This window comes from Enhydra lutris, unplaced genomic scaffold (genome assembly GCF_002288905.1).
Source record: "Enhydra lutris kenyoni isolate GAN:26980312 unplaced genomic scaffold, ASM228890v2 scaffoldscaffold11, whole genome shotgun sequence".
In the NCBI taxonomy this organism is placed as follows: domain Eukaryota; kingdom Metazoa; phylum Chordata; class Mammalia; order Carnivora; family Mustelidae; genus Enhydra; species Enhydra lutris.
Window position 1 is genome coordinate 31,683,105 of NW_019154095.1, and position 20,617 is coordinate 31,703,721.

Consider the following 20,617-nt stretch of genomic DNA (forward strand, 5'->3'; position numbering starts at 1 on the left):
CCCATTCTCCCCCACTGTGAGCCACTGGCATCTGGCAAATAAGATGGTGTTTTGGGCCCCGTCGTTATTTCCATCTCCATAGCGCAGATGTAGGTTAGGCATCTCAAAATTAGGAGCTATTCATCAGCCAGTGGAGAATATTCATTGTTATTGGGGCCGTCAGTGTAATTAGCTCATCTTTGAGAAGCCTTTGCACCAAGGCTTGTTTGTTATTGGAGACTTTGCTTCATCACCACCATTCACATGCATATTAGTGTTTCAAGGAGCGTGTTGCTATTTTGATTTTTTTTACCCCCTTAGGAGTTAAGGTTAAATATTCAATACCTCCCCCCCACCCTTCTTTCACTGCCTCCAAGACAAAGCCCCTTGGTCTGCCTGTAGCTAATGGCCACTATTCCACGGAGCCTTTGATCACCGTCCAGATAAGACTGAAGAGCAGCCAAGCACAAAGTACACTGTAATAAGGTCACTAAAGCTGTAAATTACTGGTTTTCATCCTTAGATGTGTCTCGCGGTGGCCTGAGAGAGTTTCGCTTCATTAAATGTGAGAAGTCGCACTCCGATCTCGGGAGATGTTAAATGCCAAACATATGCAATTAAACCAAATGATGCTCCCCACTCGAACAGCCCAAGCTCGTTTTTTGAAACTGTTAACTCAATTTCTTACCCATGTTTCCTCTGTCTTCCTGTCCCCTTCCCCTAGCCCGCCTTGCTCTCCCTTACAAATAGCGTTCGAAATACCAGCCGGGGCTCTGGCGCGGGACTGCTGGCTGTTCCTCACATCTCACTGACGATTCCCACAGGTTTTTAGACTCAAACTCTGCCTCTATCGTTCAAAGCAGCCTTTCCTGGCTACATTTTAATTAATTCCGTATGGTACGACGATGATAATTTGGCCCAAAATAAAAGTGAGGCCGACTGAATGCTGTTATCATTAGAAAGATTTAATGTACAGAGGCAGTTAGGAAGTTCTTCTGGAAGTGTTGTGGAGAACGAAGGGGAGAAGGAGGAACTAGTGCCAGAAACTCATTTATCAAATTAAGAAATGTGAGAACAGAAGGCCCTAGGTGAGTTCTCACCTGGGTCCCTTTCTTGAGTGCATCTGCTAGTGAGTTCTACGGGGCATGTGTACAACCTGTGTTTTCATTATTCTAGGGTTGGTGCTGAGACCAGACACACAATCCAGAAGGGGTAGAGCTGGGAGTCCTTTTCCATTCTACCATGGTGATCTGCCTTGATTGAGCGGAAGGCCTTTTCTCTGTCTGCAACATATTTTCTTTATAGTTTTTCTTCCAAGTGGGATAATCAAAGGCTCAAGTTGTGGTGCCCTCTATGCTTAAAAGTGTTCTGTTTCTTGGTGTGGTTCTACCCCAGTTGCTGGCCTATCACACGTGGGTGTGCTTGTTCTCATTAGATTTCCTCGTTACAGAGTGTCCTTTTCACTCTGGGTAGCATTCTCTCCCCAAACTACTCCCACGGTTGCTTCTTTTATCAAAACTTAAGTATCATGTGTTTTATCTACTGGATGCTGTTACTAACTAGTTGCCTTGGGAAATGGCTCAAATACCACCAACCACTTAGGATTGGTAGCACGTGACCTACTGCCCTTCCCAGTGATATCTGCACCTTAGCATCGAATAACGGTGGCAAGTCAGGTCCTTTTATGTTTGAATATATCTTGGTTTGAAGAGGACCATTCTGGACTTTCTGGCATTGTCTAACTGATTTTTTGATACACATTCCCAAATTGTTTTTACTAATATTTAATCTGGTTACACTAACCAAATACATAGATTTCCATCTCCTACACCCATTGATGGATGACATTTTAATTGGCAAAAATAAATCTTTTTTAAAAATTCAATTTCTTTGAATCCTCTGAAGATTTTAAATTACCTGATTTCCCCCCCCATTTCTCTGCATATACATTTCTACACATTTCTTTTAAAGGTGTTTTAAGACAAATAGGCATAATAATTAAATATATGCTGATGACACAGGTCATCACATTAAATACGGGACATCCCATCAAATTTAAATTTCAGTTAAACAGATTTTTAGTGTAAGTATATCCTAAATATTTCATGAGACACTTTTAAGAAAATACTCCATCTGAAATTCAAAGTTAGTTGGACATCCTGTTTTGTTTTTAACTTGCTAAGTCTGGTAATCATTCAAAAATCTTCGTCCTTACCCTTAGCCCTCATACTACTTTTGGGTTCCGGATTAAATACTTGTTTCCTCAACATTTCTACTTGGAAGTCTGTTACGCATCTAAAACTTGGCATGTCCATAAAAGATCTTGATCTCATTGGCTTCTGACCTTTCCCAAGTCTGCTATTGTTTTTTTCTCCTCTTCGTTAACTGTATCAGCCTGTTTCTAAGGTCAGATGTTCTAAGTGCTGTACTCTTTTCAAATGCATTCTCTTCATATGTCCATCCACTCCATGAGCGTGCCCTCCCGAGATCCTACTGCTTGTCATCCTTTCCTCTTATAACCCTGGTCTTCACCAGTTTCCGTTTTTACCCCCCAGCTTCCTAACTGGCTTCCTTGTAACCTTTTTTGCACCCCACCATGTACCCTAAACAGCAATGAACATACTGGCCACTCACAACCAATCCTTTAAGAGCTTCCCTTTGCCATGAAGGAACATCCGAACTCTCTCACCAGGGCTCACCAAGGTTTTTCAGGCTTCGTGTCCCTGAACTCAACCTCTTTAGCCCCCCCCCCCCTTTTTTTTTTTGCCCTCAGTACAACCTACTCATTTCTGACTCAGGGCATTTGACTTGTTTTCCTCTTTGGCTTAAATACCATTGCCTCAGAAGCTGCCTGATTCTATTTGTTTCAAACTAAACATCACTTTTTAGAAGACATATTGCTGCTCTGTTTTTCCTTCATAGCACTTCTCACTATCTAAACCAAGAGGTCCTTGGTTATTTTGTATACTTTCTGTCCAACTCTTCTCTCTACAATGTAAAGTTGGTAAAGCAGAGGTATTTTTTTCTTATCTGTGCTGTATTCCCAGTGTTTAAGATTTGCCTAGTGGGTAGAGGGCATGCAGTAATTCATGCCCAATGGCTCAGTGAATAAAGAACAAATGATGTGTAAAGCCCTAAGCACCTATGAGCTCTTTGTCCTGTAGTGTAATACACAGACCTCACGTAGGCTCTTGAGTGATAACAGGCAACTAGATACAGATCTAGCCCATTTACATCTCTACTCTTCCAGGTGACCATTTATATCTTCTCTACTTTTTCCAAAACTCACACCACCATCCTCTGTATCCCTCCTTATCGGCTAATTACCTTGTTTCCCCACTGAAAAATTGAAGTACACAGAAGAGATGTCTCATAGGCTTGGGCCACCATATGCACATATCTAGAATCATCTAGGCTCCTATGTCCTATCTTCCTATCTTTACCAGCGATGAGATATCTGTGCTTTTAATTCAAGTCAGTGACAACACTTGCACATTCTTTCCCTTCTCTTTCACTGACTTGAGGACATCACTGCAGCCATTTTCCCTTTGTTGTATGTACTCAAATTTTTCTATCCTACCCATTCCACAAAAAACTTAAAAAAAAAAAAGAAAACAAAAGAAAGGAAAGGAAAAACAAATTATTCATTCATTCATTCATTCATTGGGGGGAACAACTATTAAACTATTCGTTTGCCCACCTCTGTCATAAATCTCCTTGGATGAGCCACTATTTCCAATTTCTTACCTTTCATTCTCTCTCTCTCCCTCTGAGTAATAATTCACAAGCCATAAAATTTGCCCCCATTCTCTCTTAAATGCATTTAAATTAGGCTTTTGCCACCACCATGCCAACTCAGTGATCCACATGTTGCTAACTTTAATAGTCAAAGATCAATTTTACTTTAGTTTTCCTTATCAGAAGCATTTGACCCACTAGCACTTAGCACAGTTATCTTTTTTTTTTTTTTAAGATTTTATTTATGTTACAGAGGTGGGTAGAACATGAGGAACAGAGGGAGAGGGACAAGCATGCGGGGTACCATCTCATGACCCTGAGATCATGACCTGAGCTCAAATCAAGAGTCAAATCCATAACTGCCTGAGCCCCCCAGAGGCCCCTTATCTTCCTTCTCTTTGATGAACTTTCTTCACTTGGCCTCTAGGACATATATATTGTTCTGGTACTTATGACTTGACTGGTTGCTTCTTAATTTTCTTCACGGGGTCTCTTTCTAAAATACCCCACTGTTGCCGCATTCCCAGAGTCAGTCCTTGGGCCTCCTCTCTTTTTCATCTAGCATCCTCGATCTCATCAAGTCTCATGGTTTTATATCTCTAGCACAGACTTTTCTATAAACCTCTTCAGTCATGTATCCAGATGCTGATCTCACATCTCCATTTGGATAATTAAAAGACAGCTCATATTATACATGTCTGAAATGAACCCCTGGCTGGCCTTCCTTTTTTCCTTTCTTTCTTTTTCCCTCTTTCCCTCTTTCTCTTTTATTTGTTAGAGAGAGGTGAGCAGTGGGGAAGGGTTGAGGGAGAAGCAGACTCCCCACTGATCAGGGAGCTTGACATGGGACCCGATTCCAGGACCCTGAGATCATGACCTGAGCCAAAAGCAGACACTTAACCGACGGAGCCACCCAGGCTCCCAAGCCCCAGCCTTTCTTAGCAAACTTGTTTCTTTTGCAGCTTTCCCAACTCTACTGATACCCTCTAGTTGCTCAAGTCCAATCAGGTAGAAAATTTGACATCTTTGGCTATTCTACTTCTTTTACATTTTATGTTTTATCCATCTTAATGTTGGATCTATTTCTCTAGGTATAGAATACGACCGTGTCTCCCCACCTCTCCGAATACTACCTCGGTGGTACCACACAGTTGCTTCTGGGTCACAGCAATAGCTCCAGTCAGGTGTCCCCGATTGCTCTTGCTCCCCTGTAATCCCATTCTCCACACAGCACCTGGAGCGACATGTAAACTATAAGATTGTTGTCATTCTCTTTCAAAATACCGCAACAACTCTCCATTTTAGAGTAAAATTCAAAACGCATGTAGAATCTTGTAAAGAACTGGTTCCTCTCCGTGTGGTTCCTCTTCCGTTGCTGTCCTGCTTGCTCAGTTCATTCTCACGGTGCTCATCCTTAGCTCCTGCCTGAGGAGTGACCCCACTGTAGGCCTTTTGCTCTCTTCCTCTTTGCCTGGAATCCCCTCCCAGGGTACCTGCTTTGCTAACTTCCTCCTATCTCTCAAGTCTTTGCTCATATATCACCTTCCCAATCAGGCTTATTCTATGCCTCGTCTCTCTGATTCCTTAATCTTTTTCCATCTCACTTACTGACTTCTGGCATATTATATAACCTATTTATTGTCTGTGTTTATTTCCTCTTTCTACTGCCTAGAATGTCACCTTCTTGAGGTCTTGAATCTTTTATCCTTTGATTTATCCCAGGAACTTAGTGACCCCTCAGTACATATCAATGAATGCTATGCCATTGTTTTGGAGTCAAACAGCCTGGATTCATATCCCACCACTGTTTTTGTGGTTGTGCAAGCTCCTTGGCATTTTGTGGTCTTCTGTTACTTACATGGAGGAGAAAACAATGGTTAATGAGGTTCTCTACCTCATAGGGTCATTGTTAGAATTGAGATAACTTATGCAAATTGCACTGCACATACAGCAAGTCCTCCAAAACTCTTTGCTATTGCTTATTTCCTGAAACCATCTTGGGAGATAAGAATTATTGCTATCTACATTATACAAATGAGGGAAATGGAAACTTAGAAAGCTAAGCAATTTGACGAGAGACATAGTTAAGTGGCAGAAGTGGGATAAAAATTCAGTTCCATTTGACAACATGTTTAATGTTTGGTCTCTCCTCACTGTCTCTGAAGCTTTTATATATGGAATATTATTTTCCAATTATATTTTGTAACTGTAGCCATATACGAAACTATTGATTTTTTTTTTTTAATATTGTGTAGCCTATCACATAAGGTTTGTCCTATTATTTATTTCAAATCTTGTTTCAAGTACTTTGGATCTCCTGTCAGAGCTAATATGAAGGAGAAATTTCAGAAAATATTTAATAGTGGGGCACCTGGGTACCTCAGTCTGTTAAGCATCTGTCTTGGGCTCCAGTCATGATCCCAGAGTCCTGGGATTGAGCCTATGTTGGGCTCCCTGTTTAGCTGGGAATCCGCTTCTCTCTCTCTCTCTCTCTCTCTCTTTTTTAAAGATTTTATTTATTTATTTGACACAGAGAGATCACAAGCAGGCAGAGAGGCAGGCAGAGAGAGGGGGGATGTAGGCTCCCTGCTGAGCCGAAAGCCCAACATGGGGCTTGATCTCAGGACCCTGAGATCATAACCTGAGCCGAAGGCAGAGGCTTAACCCACTGAACCACCCAGGTACCCCTCTCTCCTTTTGACCCTCCCCCCAGGGAGGGTAGAATATAATTCTATTCTATCTCTGTCTCTCAAATAAATAAGATTTTAAAAAAACATTTAATAGTAGAGATAGCAAAGCAAGTAGTTTACACTATTTATGGGGAATTTTTTAATGGTCAGTCTTTATTCACTGTGGACTTAAAATATATGTTCTCTATAATGTTTAAAAGTATCCTTTTATTCTTATAGTTCTGTGGGTTGTGTTTTTGTTTTTTGTTTTGTTTTTTTTGACTAAGAATACTGGAATTTATCAGTTATCTCCACATACTATTTTATTTTATTTATTTTTAAAGATTTTATTTATTTATTTGACAGACAGAGATCACAAGTAGGCAGAGAGGCAGAAAGAGAGAGAGGAGGAAGAAGGCCCCCTGCTGAGCAGAAAGCCTGATGCAGGACTCAATCCCAGGACCCTGAGATCATGACCTGAGCCGAAGGCAGAGGCTTTAACCCACTAAGCCACCCAGGCACCCCTACTTTATTTTTAAAGACAAATTTTTTTTTGAGATTTATTGGAAAGAGAAAGAGAGAGGGCGCTCACAAGGAGGGGGAGGGGCAAAAGGAGTGAGAATCCTCAAGCAGACTCCCTGCTGAACACAGAGCCCAACATGGGGCTCGATCCCAGGACCCCAAGATCATGACCTGAGCTGAAATCAATAGACATTCAACTGACAGTGCCATCCAGGTGCCCCTGCCTCATACTATTTTAAACAACTTTGGAAGAGTAAGTGAGATAGTAGTTACAAATACCTATTCAATATTATGAAGGAAAGTAGTTTGTGATTTGTAGGTACCACACAAATAATAGAAGTTTGAGGTGCACCTATTGGTATAATGTCTAGGATGCTTTGATGGGGAAACTATTTTAAGCTCCTGTGCTACATGTGAGGCAGTTCACTGCCTTTATCAATCCTCTCTGCACTTGAAACCAAAGCTTAGGCACCTGATACAAAGGGCTGTTTCTCCAGGGACTCATAGGATCACACTGTGCTCTGTTTTCACCTTTATTGCCACCTTTCTTTCTACTCTGGCCATCTCTTTTTCCCCTTCTGGGAAGGTTGACAGTTGTTTCCACATATCTGTTGCCCTACTTGATAACCAAGGAAATGCCACCATCCCAGCACTGATAGCAGGTGCACTGATGGGACTTACACTGGTTAATAGAATGTGACCAGAATAACACATGTCCTATGGGAGCAAAGCCATACCCCAGTTCTATCCTTACTCTTAACTTTTATCATAAGAGCTGCATGCCCCATATAGGGCCCTCTCCTTCAGCTTTCATCTCTAAATGAAGACCAAGACCAGAGCTATGTCCAATGGGTGTAGATGTGTTTTCCTTGGGGAGGGGATAAGTATATTATGGGAGTGGAAAGGAGTGACCAAAGCAGAAGAGTTTGGATATCCTGGTTTTCTCATGGGACTTGCTGTTGCAGTGTTGACGGACTTGGTCAATAAGATGTCAGCGAAAGGGATGTGTGGTACATAGGAGAGAGCTTAGTTTCCTCTCTGCTGCCACTAGAGTAGGATGCCCCAGATAGGGGCTGTTTCAACTTTGTTTCTAGAATAAAGACAAATAACAGAAGAGTTTCAGCTCATGAAAGATGGGTACAGGCATCTGTGAGGTAAAGCTTTGTTGTCGTAAGCCAGTGATATTTGGGAGTTGCTTGTGAACCTTTGTAAAAGCTGATGGATGCATGTTTTTCTTCAAATCTGGATTCTCTTTCTCTACCAACTGGAGTGACCAAATGTTTAGAAAACTGGACATAGCCATACCAAATAACATAACATGTATGTGTATACTTATTACATATTATGAATTAATCATAAACTTATATAAAATAGGTATTTAGACAAAATTATGCTATAATTTTGTTACATAATTTTATGCATAAATAAGTATATGCATAAATAAGTATAGACATAAATAAGTATACGGATGCATGTTACGAATTAATCATAAACATATAAAATAGGTATTTAGACAAAATTATGCTATAACTTCTAAGCAAAATAGGACTAGTGAACAGTGACAATTAGTAATAAATAGGATTAATTAACACAAACAAAAATATTTTGTTTCTTTTGTCCTTTGCAGTAGTTTATTTTTAATGTTTTAAAAAACTTTATTGGTATGTCACTTCGTAGGCTATGTTATTTAAGATACATGAATTTATATTCTCTTAAAAATACATTTAATAAGAGTAATTACACAGATGTTACCTATATTTAATTTTACAGAGCTACATATTTCTTTGCCATGTTACGGGATATTTTTATTTTCCTTATGTCTTTTCCTAATAATACTTCTTTGACTTGCCTGCAGATCTTGCCACATTTTTTCTTTTCTTTTATGTAGTGATAAAGCTTAGTACAGTCAACTGTACAATTCACTCTGACTTGGAGCTTTGGTTTTCTCAAGTCCAGCTTACACGAAATCCTGGTGTCAGTCTAAAGTAAGGACATAAAGCCAAATAGCTTCTCCACAAAAATGTCCAAACATAGAATATTTAGGATTTTATTCATTGGCAACGACAGGTTTTCAAACTTGTAGAAATCAGTTTCTACCTCTCCAAAAATATGTACTTACATTTATCTACAAGCTTGTTTTGGTAAATTAGGTATTTATCAATCAAGTCCTTTGCACCTGTAAATTTGTCTATGTCTACTATGCCATCATTTAAAAATGTTGGGTGTCCTCTTAAGTTAAACTTTTCTTTCTCAAGGAAAATGGTTTTAAAGCACAGTTACCTTGAACTTGTAAAGTCAAAGTTGGATACCAGAACTGTTACAGTTTTAGTGAGGAGATGGAGAAAGTCCTGTTTAACTCCACTGCCCTTTTCTGAGGACCTTTTGTTGAGTTCTAAAGTAATCTTCTTTCCAACAACAAAATGTCAGTTTATTGTAGTATCTTTTGGTCTCAATCTACACTTGATATTGAAGAACTCAAATATAATCAATCCATCTTTTTCTAGTCTCTTTATGCTTCATTAAGGATTACCAAGCAGTTTAAAAAAATGTTTAAAATTTCTGTCCTATTGTAACTTGCTTCATTTTTATCCTCAATGCATTTTCAAATTGGAGAAAGTCATTTTCCTTGTCCCACACTATAAGGTTATGATTTTCTCAAGGGCTGATGTTTTAGCATCTTTTCTGTGGCTGGCGACAAGGATAGCCATCTTGTCAGCCCATGTCTAAGGTTATATCCTTAGACACTTAAGTGCTTCTCTGTGAAGTACTTCTGCCCATTTTGAGAAACCTGAGAAATGACCAAAAGCTTAAGGACAGAGGCACCATATTGGGCATAAAACAATCACCCCCCTTGTAGTGTTGAGTTCAGGATATTTGGCAGATCTTTTCTCTTCTTGGATAAGACATCATAAACTGAATGGAATTTGCCGAAATTTATGTTTGCCAAATTTGGCAAAACTACACATGCCTGTCCAATATGAGGGTAGGTGACCACAGTCCAGTTTGTATTAGACAGGATATTGACAATCTTATTTTGTTCTGAGGCTTTACTCAACTCTTCATAGAAATCAAGGTATATTTGAAACCCCATTTTTCAAAGCAAATGTCTCAAGAGCTAGAGAACATTTGTGACTGTGCCGTGATTCCGGTGTTCATGGATAAACTGTATTAACCATGATGGCTGGTGAGTTCTGACAAAACCATCTCCACATGGTAAGGGGCTAACACAACTCTCTGAGAATTTCTTCTGTTTTGTCCATGTTCTAGTTGCCATATCAACGTCAGGAGTCCTCTATGAAGTGTTTCATGGAGAAATCAAGGGGATGATCAGCTGTGCATGTGTATTCCTGGGATATGCCTGAGCTAATCTCATGTCTGCTGTTCTCAGATGAGAATTAGCTTTACTTGGGAAGTTGAGAAAAAAGTATTGATTTAAGACCTACTGGCTTATCTCCTACCTAACTTCGGAGATTCATATTTGTTTTCACTTGACTTTCTCCAACATACTCAATTTAAAATTCTTTTCTGGCATATTGGCAGGATGTTCTGTTTTTTATTTATTTTATTTTTTTACTCTCTTCTGAATGCTTTCACGGGTCATTAAATTAACACAACTCAATGGTTCTCTTTTTGGTGAAGTCAGAAGCATGCTAATGCTGATACTGTCTTCATTCTTTTTCATTCTCTGACCTCTTGGAAAGCCTGGTCACCATATTTACAATGCTAAAAATTAAACCAGCACCATCCAGATAACAACAAGCAGAACAGTTTGTCCTCAGGTAGAGTCGAAGATGGATACTTTCCATGATTACAACCTCCTTAAACTGCACACTTAAGTCACGTTACTTGATGGACATAACAGTGGGCCATACATTATGGCAGTCTGTAGGTCATGACTGCCAACATTAGCAGTCAGGATAATTGGTGACAGCCATAGGAAGGTGAGCAATCCGTGCTGCTTTCATTGGACACTAAAAATGGTATTGCTTTCAGCTCCTATTTCTTGGTGTGTCCAGTGAGTTTTTCTGTTTTCTCCCCAAACTTTCTACACCCATCTCTGAATACCAGGATTCCTTGTTTGAACTTTCACTGCTGAAACTGGGGCAGGCTCAGGCAAGCCGGGAGGTTTGGCTACCCTACCAAAGCTCTCAGACTGTGACCTTATTGAGCTGTTGAAGGTGTTGCCAGGGCAGTGACTCTTCTGTCTTGTTTGGCTTCATTTTCTGGAGCTCAGGATCTCAGAATTCCAGAGTCTCATGGGTTCCTTTTTCTGGACAAGCATTGTCCTTATCCTACTACACCCTTATCCTTATCCTACTTATCCTTACCTACTCATCTTACTTATCTTACTACACCCAAAAATGTTGCCTATTTCAGACAATGTCATCCTAAAACATTTTTTTTCTCCTTTTTTTTATTTATTTTCAACATAACAGTATTCATTGTTTTTGTCCCACACCCAGTGCTCCATGCAATCTGTGCCCTCTCTAATACCCACCACCTGGTTCCCCCAACCTCCCACCCCCCCACCTTTTCAAACCCTCAGATTGTTTTTCAGAGTCCATAGTCTCTCATTGTTCACCTCCCCTTCCAATTTCCCCCAACTGCCTTCTCCTAACTCCCCATGTCCTCCATGCTATTTGTTATGCTCCACAAATAAGTGAAACCATATGATAATTGACTCTCTCTGCTTGACTTATTTCACTCAGCTTAATCTCTTCCAGTCCCGTCCATGTTGCTACAAAAGTTGGAAGAACCAAGATGCCCTTCAACGAACGAATGGATAAGGAAGATGTGGTCCATATACACTATGGAGTATTATGCCTCCATCAGAAAGGATGAATACCCAACTTTTGTAGCAACATGGACGGGACTGGAAGAGATTATGCTAAGTGAAATAAGTCAAGCAGAGAGAGTCAATTATCATATGGTTTCACTCTTATGCTTATCCTTATCCTACTACACCAAGAAATGTTGCCTATTTCAGAACATGTCATCCTAAAACACTTCATGTCCTCAACTTCTTAAAGTACTTTCTTACTCATAAAGTTTTAGAAGAATTATATTCCTGGGCCCTTTTGATAAATATGGAAAGAAATGTGTCAAGGGGATTTAAAATACCAGGATTTATTTCAGTGGCTTGTTTTGTTTTTTTTCTCTTTCTGTGAGAACCTGCTCGAGTTCTAGAGGAGCCATTTTGGATGGAGAAGGAATGACTTACTTGCTTGGAGTCCTGTCACTTCAGTGTTTGGTCTGGTTTTGAAATTTCTGTAACTCATTCCTGTTTTGGAATACCTTGCATAATTTAGGATGCTGTTTCTTTGATTATGGGGCTTCTCCAGCAGGAAAGACAGGTGGTACTGGTGAGGGTCAGGGGAAGGTATTGAGATCTGTCTATAAATGCTGTGGAAAAAAACCAGGAGGGTGTAATATGCAGAGTCTGGCTGTTTATCAAATGTTCATCCCTCTCTCCAGAGAAAGAAACACTAGCACTTGTGTGCTTGTCAAGTTTGGAATGAAATCACTAACTGTTTAATCTTACAGAAAGTTAAAAGAAAGCAATTTCTTCATGGAACTCTAATAGGACATTTTTAAGACCTTCACTTCCAATGAAGTCAAAACCTCCCATTTGTACATTAATATCAAATATTGGAGTCCATAGACAATCGCCACCCTCAATGTAATACCAGAAGTTGAAAGCATGTTGGGAAAAGGTAGGTAACTAAGGGGTAATTTCCACAAAGTGACTAATGGAAATAATTAAATGGAATTATAAAAGGAGCCTAAAAATCTATATATTCTAATTTTACTAGCTATTTTACAATATTTGATTAGCAATTTTAGCTGCAATTAGTTTCTCTTGGAAATAGGCTTCTTTTTTTTTTAAACTGTGTACAGGCTCTGAAATGTTGTGTTAACAAAGAATTCTTTGATTTCTCTGTTTTGTCCTTTTAGTACATTAAAATTTCTTTTGACTTATTTCTAAAGACACTGATTTCTTATTATTTAAACTACACTGGCATCCTGTGTTCCTTTGGATAGATATTCTGCTCAGGAGGGAAGAAGTGTGCAGGATAAATGCACAGCATTAGCTGTAAGATCAACTTGCTTTAGGATTTCAACACCTGTGCTTGTTGGAGGGCCCGGATGCCTGATTCCTCATACCCTTGAGGAGAGCGTGCTGGGTTCTGGAATGAGAGGCTCCCATGTCTCTCATTCTGCAGCAACCTTCTTCCCTTCTGTTCCTGGCTTCAGAGAAGCCTCTTTCCGGCAATTCTCCTGCCTCTCCTCCTTACTCTTCTATAATTTTCCTTCTCTTATTCCACTTTCTCTACTTCCTGGCTCCTTCTTTGCTTTTTTAAAAGGATTTTATTTGTTTATTTGACAGGGAGAGAGAGATCACAAGCAGGCAGAGAGAGAGGGGGAAGCAGGCTCCCCGCTGAGCAGAGAGCCCGATGCAGGGCTCAATCCCAGGACCCTGAGATCATGACCTGAGCCAAAGGCAGAGGCTTTAACCCACTGAGCCACCAAGGCACCCGCTGGCTCTTTCTTTCTCCCAACCTCAATCATATTCTTCCTTTCTGCTCAAGAAAATTCCTGTGGCTGTTCCTATTTCTGAGTGTGTATTGTAAGCTGGAAGAGGGTATAATAGAATATGAAAAAAGGAGAGAGTTGTAAAAGAATATACCTCCAGTTAGGAGAGCCACGGCTGAGAGAAATTGCTCTAGGCAACTGTAATTGAATCCAATGAGAGATATCTTCCTTTTCTTCCTCCTGCTCTTTAAACCTGTTAACATTGAGGGTTACTCTGAGACCCTTGAAAAAAACCAGTAAAGGGCAGATTTTGTAAAAATGGACAATCCTGTTGCAACTATGCAACTATTTTTAATTCACTCTAAACTAATGTATTCTTAGAAATATTCTAGTGAGTAATGCCTATTGTATGTGTTTCAAAGGAAATGGGTATAGAAAATAAAGTTTGTGTTTTACACAAATTAATTTATCCCTTATCCTAAAATAGAATATGCTGTCTTAATTGCATTCCAGCTAACTATGAGTGCTGGAGGTAAGGTGTTACTATGATATTAGGACTGTCCAAGATTCTCTGTATCTCTTATTGGAGCTCCTTGGAAAATTCTGCTTAATATCTTGTAGCAAAATTGTTCTTGTCTCTTGAAACAGATTTCCTTGGCAAATGTTGAATACTACTTTGCCTTTCCCCACCCCCAGCATTTTTAGTACTGCTCTACCCTTTTGAACCAAACTGTCTTTGTCAGGTCCTTTCTTTTCCCATTTACAGAAGTTCAAAAAAGAGGAAAAATAATAAAAACAAGCATAAGCACCTGAGAAATTAAGAACAGTGTCTAAGCTCAATGAATATTGAGAAAAGAAACAAAAAAGACAAAGGTAAACAGAGTGAAAATCGTGTGCATGGAGTCCTGTTGATTTCAGTAAAACTTACCCAATGAATGTTTATTTCAGAAGGAGAACAAAGATGGATAACTTAATTTTTAAAAATAACCATATATAAGGCCCGTAAAAATAATCATAGAATATAAAAGTTGTTGAAAACATATAGAAAACATTTCAATTAACAGAAAAAATTAAAAACTTAGGAAGAAAATAATACTGGTAAGTATTGGTGATAATGGTCTTATTAGTAGCACTTCATATGAAATGTGTGCTTTCAAGTGCTTTATCTATAGTTCTGAATGTGTGCTGATTCTTTTTGGTGTAAAGTCATTTAAACACTGCTAATGTTTGAGTGCCTATTGTGGTTACTTGCATCTGTCATATGTGTGAGGATAAAAAAAGGAAACATGAACTATTGTTTTCTGTTTTTTGGTTTTTTTTTTTTTCATCACTCAAAGTCCATTTGGGGAGAAATAACCAGATATAAAAGCAAGATGTGATTATTAACAGGCATATAGTAGTTACAGTAAATGGTGCCAAAATTCAGGTAAAAGTGAGATCTTTCAATTGGAATGATGATTAATATGACATAATAAAAATAATAATTAAAAAAAGAAAATGTATTTCAGCCAGATTCGGAAAGATGGGTGCAATTCTATTAAATACTAAGGAGAAAAAGAATCAAGTTATGTGGGGGATAAGCATACAAATAAATAAAACGTACCTTTAAGGGAGGTATGAAAAAGAGGGTAGGTGTCAGGGAGAAAATGGAAGGTAAAGAAAAATGATCAGAAATTGATGATTTTAATGAAAATAAATCATTTGACATATCTTAACCCACAAGCTTTCTTTTTTTTTTTTAAAGATTTTATTTATTTATTTGACAGACAGAGATCACAAGCAGGCAGAGAGGCAGGCAGAGAGGCAGGCAGAGAGAGAGAGAAGGGGAAGCAGGCTCCCTGCCGCCCAGAGAGCCCGACGTGGGGCTCGATCCCAGGACCCTGGGATCATGATCCGAGTTGAAGGCAGAGACTTTAACCCACTGAGCCACCCAGGCGCCCCACACAAGGTTTCTTTTGAATGAAGCTCTATGCTCATAAGGAAAAGGGAGTTAAAATTTGATTGTGTTTCTGGGTGGCTAAATGTCTGACTCTATATTTAGGCTCAGGCAGGACATGATCTCAGGGTTGTGGGATGGAGCCACGAGTCAGGCTCTGCTCTGAGTATGGAGCCTCATCAGAATTCTCTCTTGTGGGGCACCTGCGTAGCTCAGGTCATGATCACAGGGTTCCTGGATCAAGCTCCCACATCAGGCTCCCTGCTCAGCAAGGAGTCTGCTTCTTCCTCTTCCTCTGACTCTCTCTCTGGCTCATGCTCACTTGCTTTCTCGTGCTCTCTTTCTCTGTCAAATAAATAAAATCTTAAAAAATTCTCTCTCTCTCCCTCTGCCTTTTCCCCTGCCCCTCTAATTGCATGCAGGATTTCTCTCTCTTAAAAATAAAATGAATTTCATAGCTTTTCATATTTGAATCTTAAAACATATGGATTTGTAGAAACTTTTACCAGCTTCACATTTTAGGGTGGTAGATATCCTGTCAGTTTAGAATTGTTCTGATTGGGAAAACTTCATTGATTGTACCACTAGGCACCTAGGGCTGGATATTTCCACTGGAGCGTCTTTGTAACTTGTCTTTCTGTGATGTAACTGCCATGTGCCACTTGGAGTGTATTTAAAAGAAGACCTGCTAATGATCTATAGAAGGTGCATTTTGAAGTTATTCTTTCTAGCCTGGGTGTTACTATGTCCATCAATGACTTTGCTTTTATTCAATTTGTCATTGTGACCGAGGCATTCGGGAGATGGCTAAATCCAGTTCAGTGGCGTAACTTGTGAAATTGCAAAGAGAGTGGGAGGAAAGTTAACTGGCAAGAGTAAGGCTCAGACTGGGAAATGTGTCCTTTTACAATGTGCTCTAAGGAACTAAACATAAGACAAATTGACTGTTGCATTGACTAGAATTTGAGCCTGGGTCAACTGTTTTGTCTCTCAGCTCAACAGTAAGAACCCAGCACAACCAACTTTGACATACTAAGCTTAACTTTATTTAGTTTTATTCTAACATCTATTAAATGTTCAATGTATTGTCATGCTAGATTCTGGAAATACTAAATTTAGTAAGATGGTTATTTTTAAAGAAGAAATTTTAGTTAAATAAGGACAAATACATAATAAGAATGCCAGATTCTGAGTTCAAAAATAGAAATATTTTCAAGGTGTGCACAGAGAAGATGATTAATTCTGCTGGTAGGAGGAAAATGGAGGCTTCACAGAGGCTGAATATATATGGTGAATCTTGAAGTTTTCCAAATGAAGAAAAAGGAAGGAAACCTCATTCTAGCTGGCTTTAACAGTGTGAAGAAAGGCCTGGCATGTCAGTGAGGTTTGGCATGAATGGGGTAGACATAAGAGGGTGAGAAGATAATACAGGGAAGGATTGGGGGAAACTGTGAGAGCACTTGTAAAACACTAAGGCTTAGGAATTTAAAAGTTCACTTTTTAAGAATTAGGAACCAGTGAAGGGCTGTGGATGAGAAGATAATCTGTGCCTGAGAAAATTCTGGAAATAGTGTTAAATAATTAAGGCAGAGAATCTCCGAACAAAACAGTGGAAATAAAGGGAAACTTAAAAGATGAAGGCATAACTAAATTTGGAATTAAGAAGATTTGGTGACCTAGATGGGCAGCTGGTATGTGTGGTGTAATTTTATGAGTATTAACTTTGGCTGTAATAAATACATATCCCACAGACTATTCAGATGGAAATGATCCTTCTTTATCTGGGTAAAGCGAGAGATTGGGACTAGAGATTTAAATGTAGGAATTATAAGAACATAGACGATTACTGAAATTTTGCTAATGATACCACCCCAAACTGTCAATGAAACAAGAAACCTGAGCATGGACAAAATCCTCAAAAGTAATTTTTTTTTGTCTGTCAAAATTTTGCTCAAGTCTTAAGTGTGAGAGGTGGAGAATTTTTTTTTTTTTAAAGATTTTATGGGAGAGAGAGAGAGAGAGAGCACTTGAGCAGGAGCAGGGAGGAAAGGGAGAAGCAGACTCCCCACTGAATGTAGAACCCAACACAGGGCTCAATCCCAGGACCCTGAGATCATGACCTGTGCCCAAGGCAGATGCTCAACTGACTGAGCCACCCATGCACCCCGAGAAGCTGAGAATTTAAACAGAACTCTGGGGGCACCTGGCTGCCTCAGTCAGAGGAACATGTGACTCTTGACCTCTGGGTTGTGATCTTGAGCCCCACATTGGGTATAGAGATTACTTAAAACTTAAAAACAAACCAAAAACAAACAAAAACCAAACTTAAATAGAACTGTTTAAAAGCAAGGAGACAAGGCCTCAGTAAACACCCAGGGAGGGTCTCTGTTAGGAACTCCCTAAAGGGCAGACACCTAGGCTTGTGACTGATTCAGATAAAAATGGAATGAACATTGTAAAATTCAAAAACCAGCTTCAAATCATCACAGGCCCAGGTGGAATTTAGGTGATAATACTCTTCACTGTAACTGCCCAGCAACAGATATCTCTGAGAAGATACTCTCACCTCTACTCTTGGCAAAATATTCTTTTTCTTTCTTTCTTTTTTTTTCAAATATTTCTTTTATTTTTTAAAGAAATCATTTATTTATTTGACAGAAGAAGAGAGATCACAAGTACGCAGAGCAGCTGGCAGAGAGAGAGGGGGAGGCTTCCTGCTGAGAGGGGGAAGCAGGCTCCCTGGATGCGGGGCTTGATCCCAGGACCCTGAGATCATGACCTGAGCTGAAGGCAGAGGCTTACCCCACTGAGCCACCCATGTGCCCCTTAGCAAAATATTCTTAGTAAATACCGGAATAGAGTTGAAAATCACTAGGCTTATCAATAAAAAAGAAATAGATAATAGAAGCAGATTTATAAATGTCCCAGTTTTTGGAGTTATCAGACACTGACTTTAAAATAACTGATTAAAAATAATCAACTCAGAAGGATAAATTAACAACAAATGGTAAGACAGTGACTTTCACAAGAGAAACAGAATCTATAAGAATGTAATTGATATCCCAAATCTAATAAAAACAGTAGCTGAGATTATAAATTTACAAATTTAAAAACAAACTGGACAGAGTAAAAGAAATTAATAAAATGGAGTATGTTTAGTATATCCAGGACGAAGCAGAGAAAGTCCACTCCCTACACCATTCAAAAAAAAAATACAAAGATTTATATATACACACACACACACACACACACACACACATATATACACACGTACATATACACACACATACACATACATGTATATATAAATGTGTATATGTATATATAATGTATTTTAAAAAGGAGCCATATTAGACACAGTCCTCCAATATACATGAAATTGAAGTACCAAAAGGAATAAAGAGTGAGAAGAGGACAAGTGACACTTGAAGAGCTAGTAGCCTATACTTTTCTGAAACTGAAGAAAAACTTTGAAACAGACCAAAAACACTAATATCCCCAAGCTAGATACATACGATGGAAATTACATGAGGCATATCAGACCAAAATGGATTAAAAGGAAAAAAAAAATTTAAATGGTCTGAAAAAGAAAAAATTCTCTTTAGAGGGTAACTGAAAGACAGACAACCAACTTCTCAGCAAAATATGGTAGGCAGAAGACGATAGAGTGAGATCTTTAAAGTACTGAAATAAACTAACCACTGAATTACATATCTATGCCCAGTGGAAATATCTTGCATAATTCAAAGAAAAGTAAAGACATTAAAAAAAAAAAAACACCCTGAAAGAATTTATTGCTATAAAAGCCACACTAAGAAAAATATTAAAAAGATTTGTATAGGCAAGTAAGGGGAGTACTGGAGCTGGAACAAGAAAAATGTTCCAGAACAAGTAAAGAACAGAGAGCAATGGAAATACGAGGATAAATATAAATAATTCCAGATAATGTCATTGTATTAATAATGGTAAGAAACAGTAATAATCTGTCTTGGTGGGGTTTGAAATGTATATACAGTTAAAATGTAGTATAACAATATTACAAAAAGATGGAAAATTATAAATGGAGTTAAAATATTCCAAGATCCTAGCATTGTCTAGGAAGTGATAGAATCCTAATTTATAATAACTTGCAACAAATCAAATGTGTGGTTTTAAACTCTCATAGATAAAAGATACATAATTAACGAGCTGGTACAGAGGAACATTGAGTAACTAAAAAGATGATTAACTCAAAAGAAGGCAGGAAAGGAGAGCAAAGGGAAACAAGACAAAAGGGAAGATTGTAGATACATGTCCACATATATCACTAATTGCAGTAAATGCAAATGAACTAAAACACTGTAATTCTCGATGACAAAGACGTCATCCTGAAAAAGAACAGCCTAGCAAGAATATAAATTGGTACAATCACTTTGGAAAGCCACTTGTCAGTGTCTGTTGGAGCTTAACATAGACAAAACTGTCAGCCAGTGATTCTACTCCTAAGTCTATACTCAGAAATGTACATCTAGGTACAAAAGGATCTGCTGTAATGTACACGACCATACTGTTTATCATTACCCTCAAACTGACAAAAACCTTCATCTTCATCAGTAGAACAGTTACATAATACTACCGTATACTCATCCAGGGGACTACTACATAGCAATGAGATTGAATGAGCTACTTACTGCAAACATCATGATGAATGAATCTCATAAGTACAACCTAGAAAAAAATACTGCAGACACAAGAGCATCTATAACATGGTTCAACATATATGAAATTTTAAAACAGGCAAAACTAATCCATAACTGAAGTCAAGATATTAAGTGAGTGGGGAAGGGACATGGACTCCTCTTTTTGAATCTTTGTTCTGAATACAACATTGGGTTCACTTTGTGAAAACTAATAGACTTCTACACTTACAATTTAAGGGGTTCTATTTCAATAAATTATTTTCTTAACAAATATCAAGCCTTGTTTAATAAGTCTTAACAATTCCTATTAATTTCTGAATGGTGTTAGAGCTTAGGGAAGGTAGGATCTGGGCATCAAGGCAGTATTAATCTTTGAGGGATGATCTTAATTCTAGCATGTGTGTTGGAAATGTCAGATTTCTGAATCATTAAGTATATTGTTTGGAGTTTATGTGACTTGAGGATATTGATAACTGTCTGTTAATTTGTCACTGAGTTGGACATTTTAACTAGATCCTTTTAGGGAATTTGCAAGCAATCCTTTATATTGTTTGCAAAGT